Raw genomic sequence first — 6,000 nt, 5'->3', positions numbered from 1 at the left:
AGGAGCCGGTGGAGCCTGTGAAACCACTGGAACCAGTACAGCCATTGGTAACACCACCACAGGTGGAGCCTGCAGAACCAGTGGTGCCACTGGAACCGGTAGAGCCTGTGGAGACAGAAGAGCCGGTGGAGACAGAAAAGCCGGTAGAGACAGAAGAGCCGGTGGAGACAGAAGAGCCGGGAGAGACAGAAGAGTCGGTAGAGACAGAAGAGCCGGTGGAGACAGAAAAGCCGGTGGAGACAGAAGAGCCGGTGGAGACAGAAGAGCCGGTGGAGACAGAAAAGCCGGTAGAGACAGAAGAGTCGGTGGAGACAGAAGAGCCGGTGGAGACAGAAGGGCCGGTAGAGACAGAAGAGCCGGTGGAGACAGAAGAGCCGGGAGAGACAGTAGAGCCGGTGGAGAAAAAAGAGCCGGTGGAGACAGAAGAGCCGGTGGAGACAGAAAAGCCGGTAGAGACAGAAGAGTCGGTGGAGACAGAAGAGCCGGTGGAGACAGAAGGGCCGGTAGAGACAGAAGAGCCGGTGGAGACAGAAGAGCCGGGAGAGACAGTAGAGCCGGTGGAGAAAAAAGAGCCGGTGGAGACAGAAGAGCCGGTGGAGACAGAAAAGCCGGGGGAGACAGTAGAGCCGGTGGAGACAAAAGAGCCGGTGGAGACAGAAAAGCCGGTGGAGACAGAAGAGCCGGGAGAGACAGTGGAGCCGGTGGAGACAGAAGAGCCGGTGGAGACTGATGAGCCGGTGGAGACAGAAGAGCCGGTGGAGACAGAAAAGCCGGTGGAGACAGAAGAGCCGGGAGAGACAGTAGAGCCGGTGGAGACAGAAGAGCCGGTGGAGACTGATGAGCCGGTGGAGACAGAAGAGCCGGTGGAGACTGATGAGCCGGTGGAGACAGAAGAGCCGGTAGAGACAGAAGAGCCGGTGGAGACAGAAAAGCCGGTGGAGACAGAAGAGCCGGTGGAGACAGAAAAGCCGGTGGAGACAGAAGAGCCGGTAGAGACAGAAAAGCCGGTGGAGACAGAAAAGCCGGTGGAGACAGAAAAGCCGGTAGAGACAGAAGAGCCGGTGGAGACAGAAGAATCGGTAGAGACAGAAGAGCCGGTTGAGACAGAAAAGCCGGTGGAGACAGAAGAGCCGGTGGAGACAGAAGAGCCGGTAGAGACAGAAAAGCCGGTGGAGACAGTAGAGACTGTGGAGCCGGTGGAGACAGACGAGCCGGTAGAGACAGAAGAGCCGGTAGAGACAGAAGAGCCGGTAGAGACAGAAGCGCCGGTGGAGACAGAAAAGCCGGTGGAGACAGTAGAGACTGTGGAGTTGGTTAAAAAGTCGAGCCGGTGGACCTGGTGGAGGAATCTGTTCAGCTGTTGCAGCGGGAAGAGCCGGAAGAGCTGGAAGAAGTGATTTCTATCCACTTCGCTCAGCTGGACAGAAATTTGTAAATGAAAACAATGGAAAGGAAAGTGGGGACAGAGAAAAAGAAGACAGAGGGAAAGAAGAAATTCAGAACAAATTTAGGATAGAAAAGAAAAAAAGAGGGCTGCATTCCAGGCATATTTAGGTTAAACCAAACCAAAAAAAGAGACAATTTCTAGGCACAATTCAATTAAACCCCCCAAAAAATTAGAAGAAAAAAAGGCACAAATAGGTAGAAAAAAAAAAGTGTCTTTTATTAAGGAACAGCGACGCTGGAAAAGAAGAAGAATGGAGCTTATGTCACAATGTGTGTGTGTGTGTGTTTGTGTGTGTGTGTGTGTGTGTGTGTGTCTGCGTGTATGTGTGCATTGAGGAAAAAGAATAAAAAAAAAGAACATTATAAATTGACCAAGACTGCAGGATATTTTGTCCAGGGTTGTTGCTCATATTCTACGTATACAGTAGAGTTGTACAGTCTGACAGACAAAACCAAAAGCTTCCTGCACCCGTTCGTTAATTACAGTGAGAATGTGTGTGTCGCTCCAGTCCATCAGAGCAAATATCGGATGTGTAGCTGCTGATAGACAAGCAACAAAGAAAAGTTGCTCCATATCAAAAATAACAACAGAATTATTGCTAAATGTAGTTTATTGTCTCTGACAGAAAAAGATGAGATGTTGTTTGGATCAGAAACACTCGTCTCCAGTTTGCTGGTCGCTCCACCATGTTTCCATCACAAACCCTGAAAGCCTGAACAGCTGAGCTGCTGGAGGAACGAGTTTTGTCCTTGAAGAGGCTTCTGCTTTTAATCTGTGTGAGCACAGAGCAAACCCATTCATTCAGAACCTCCTGCGTGATCAAGGAGCTTAAATCACTTCAGTTTATTGAAAGGCAAGAAGCACAATCTGTATTGTGACATTTGGCAAATTCAGTTAACTTTTCATTCGTGTATTTTTCAAGAGTCCACAAGCCAATTCACAGATACGCATGAATTATTGATTTCACGTTTAATGATAGGATGATCAACATTCTGAAACAGGTATCAACTGAAATGACTGGATCAGACTGTGACTGGGTTTTTATTTCAAGGTAGAAAAAAACATGCAGAGATTTAAATTTAAGACGTGAACTCTGGTGGATTAGCTTAAACTTTTCTAATTGTCACGCATTTTTGTGTCATGGGTGCAAGGGTGGAAGGACGCAGGCAGCAGGCATGGTTGGAAAGGGTCTTTTATTCCGAAAACTCAGGAGGTCAGGAACTCAGGAAAAGGCAAACAGAGCTGAGGTGCAGGCAGGGACACGGACGCAGGAAGACAGACGCACAAGGAGCCGACAAGACGCACCAGGAGAGCAGGACTTAAATAGGGGGGCAGGACAGGTGGAGCACATTAGGGAGATAACGAGACAGACCAGAGGGAGAACAAGAGGAGCAGGCAGGTGACCAGGCAGGAGAACATGAGGGCAGACCAACACAAAACAGGACCCGAGCGCCCCCACATGGGTGCAGGGGCACAGGGCGTGACATTTTGTGGTAAAGGTGTGTACATTTTTGTGGTTTTTGCAATGATTAAAGTTGCTGAACACATTAAATACATTCCCTTTCACATCTATGTCTTCTTCTGCAGAGAAACGTCCAACGGGATGCTGTTCTGTGAACTCCACTGACGCTGTTTTGTAGTTTTAGATCACTTTGTCTTATATATCCCTTTCAACTACAAATCACATTTCACTGGTCAAGCTGCTACGAATTTCTCCTGTATTTTACGTTTTCTATTCAGTCTCTTTGCTACCTAAAAAACATTTCATTGCCTGATATTTCTGATAAACAGTTTACTCCTTCTTGTAGTCCTCCAGTTTCAGCTTCTCCGTGTTGTTGCTGATGAACGCCGGGCCGTTGCTCGCCTGCACTTTGTCGAAGAACTTGAAGTCGGCCACGTAGCGGCCGCTGGGCGTGCTGAACAGCACCGGCTTGAACTCGTAGCCCCACAGGATCTCCTGCGGGACGTAGGAGGTGCGGCTCTGACACGTGGCCGCCGTGGGCTCCATGGTGGCGTTGAGGGTGACGAGCAGCTCGAAGTCGCGGGTGAGCAGGTTCTCCGCCGTCAGGCCGGACAGGGGGCTGCGCTCGTCCAGGACGTGGTAGAAGGTGAGAGGCAGGATGAGGAACGGGCTCTCGCCGCTGGAGTCCATGTGGAAGTCCACCGAGCTCTCCTCCTCCGTCACGTTGGACTGGAACAGCTTCCCCGTCAGCTGGCACTGGATGAGCAGGCTCTAACTCATGTTGGCCACCCTCAGCATCAGGCACAGCTGGCCCCGGCGCCGGCACACCACCGCCGACTGGCTGAACTTGATGGTCTCCGCCCGCTTCTTGGGCCGCGCCAGCTTGGCCAGGAAGGCGCCGGTGACGAAGATCTCGGCCAGGCCGGTGATGACGAGCTGGGCCACCGGGGTGAAGATGGCCAGCGGGCGCTCCTCGGAGATGCAGCGGAAACCGTAGCCGATGGCGGTCTGAGACTCCAGCGAGAAGAGGAAGGCCCCTGTCAGCGTCTCCACGTTCAGAACGCAGGGCGTGTGGTTGGAGCTCAGGCCCGGCTCGAAGTCGCCGTTCCCCATGCCGATGAAGTAGAAGATGACCCCGAAGATGAACCAGGTCATGATGAAGGTGGAGGCGAACAGGGTGAGCTTGTAGCGCCACTTCATGTCCACCGCCGTGGTCCAGATGTCGTGCAGGTACAGCTTCACCATGCCCTCCACGTTGTCGATGCGCACGTTGTTGTGGCCGTCCTTGTTGACGATCCTCCTCAGGACCGCCGACTTCCTACCTGCCATGCTGCTCCCAGTCAGAGGAAGATGAATGAACGGAGGTTTGGCTTCGGCTTCAGCCACAGACGAGCTGACGGAGCAAGAAGAGGAGGAGGAGCGTTGGACCTTCGTTTGAATGATGCACACAAGCTTAAAATCTGAACAGGAATAGGTTTAGAATTCCTCACCAAGCTGTTGAATTTAATATGAAAGGCACGTCTCAGTTACAAAGCTACAAAGAAATATTGTTTCTATAAAATGCATTCAAGTAAATGTGAAGGTCACCATTTGGACAGTGTTTCCGTCTTTTACACTGATCTCATGAGCTGGGTGTTACAGAGACGATCTAATCGAGGGTCTTCGGGAGGAAGTTCCTCCACCCTCAAACAGCTCGACCAACTCCACACCTGCTCTGTCTCGTGCCAAATAATCAAATGTTTTTCAGAAGCTTTAATATTAGTGTTTATTGTAACACTGAAGCATATTTTCTCCATTTAGTTTGTTTCCACTGCAATCACAGGGAATTCTGTTCTAAAATGTGTTTTTTAACAAAATGATCTTTTTTTGATCCTGATCATTAATCAGTAATTAAATAACAAGAAGTTCTGACAGGAAAAGACGTCCTCCAACCCTGAGAGTTGAATTTTCCACTGATAATCTGATTTAATGACCGTTTTATCACACATTAGTCTTTATTACTGTTACGTTGTTTGTTAGTATGCCAAAATTGCACAATCAAGGAAGACCAAAGTGTATACTGACTGCAGTTCACCTTGAAACTAGGACTACCTTCAGATCTTCTGGAAATATGAAGAGTTGAATGAAGTTGTTGTATGAAAATACAGAATTGGTGGATTAATTTTTGCACAGAGCCGTCACGGCGTCCACATCCCGACAGGACAAAGCGACTCTTGACACAGCTCTCTTTCTGTGTCACAGACACATGAAGTCCAGGATGAGCAGACATTCAATGAAACACTGAGAAACAAAGTCAGAAAGCAGCAAGAAAACCAGCCAGAAAGGAATAATAATAATAATAATACATTTTATTTGTATAGTGCTTTTCAAGACACTCAAAGTCGCTTCACAATACAAAAAGATAAATAAAACACAGCAGCATAAAATCAACAAAAGAAAAAAAACAACATCAAATGCAATTCTGAACAGGTGGGTTTTGAGTTTTTTCTTGAAGGTGGGGGGTCGGAGCAGTCACGGAGAGTTGGGGCAGTGAGTTCCAGAGGGTGGGGGTGGCGATGGAGAAGGCTCTGTCTCCCCAGGTTGGGAGCCTGGTCCTACACGGCAGGGACAGCAGGTTGGAGGTGGAGGAGCGGAGGGAGCGAGATGGAGTGTGGAGGTGGAGCAGGTCTGGGAGGGATGGAGGGGCCAGATTATGGAGAGCTTTGAAGGTGATCAGGAGGAGTTTGAAGTGGAGCGCTGAGGGACGGGGAGCCAGTGGAGCTGGTGGAGGACAGGGGTGATGTGTTCACAGAAGCGGGTGTGGGTGAGGAGGCGGGCAGCGGAGTTTTGAATGTACTGTAGTTTATTGAGAGTTTTGGATGGTGTACCGTAAAGAATGCTGTTGCAGTCGTCGATTCTGGAAGTGATGAAAGCATGGACTAAAGTTTCAGCAGCAGAGAAGGAGAGTGATGGGCGGAGTCGAGCTGTATTTTTGAGGTGGAAGAATGCAGTCCGGGTTATGCGTTTGATGTGGGGGTCAAATGATAGAGTGGGGTCGAGGAGAACACCGAGGTTGCGGATCAGCGGGGATGGAGTGAGTGTAGAGTTATCA

At 49.7% G+C, this 6,000-nt stretch overlaps 1 pseudogene; it reads right to left on the bottom strand.

Annotated features, from left to right (window-relative positions):
- Window positions 1–3,239: 3,239 nt before the first annotated feature.
- Window positions 3,240–4,238, bottom strand: LOC115392146 (ATP-sensitive inward rectifier potassium channel 15-like; annotated as a pseudogene).
- Between the last annotated feature and the right edge of the window lie 1,762 nt (window positions 4,239–6,000).

This window comes from Salarias fasciatus, chromosome 7 (assembly GCF_902148845.1).
Source record: "Salarias fasciatus chromosome 7, fSalaFa1.1, whole genome shotgun sequence".
In the NCBI taxonomy this organism is placed as follows: Eukaryota; Metazoa; Chordata; class Actinopteri; order Blenniiformes; family Blenniidae; genus Salarias; species Salarias fasciatus.
This window is presented reverse-complemented; position numbering and strand designations above follow the sequence as displayed.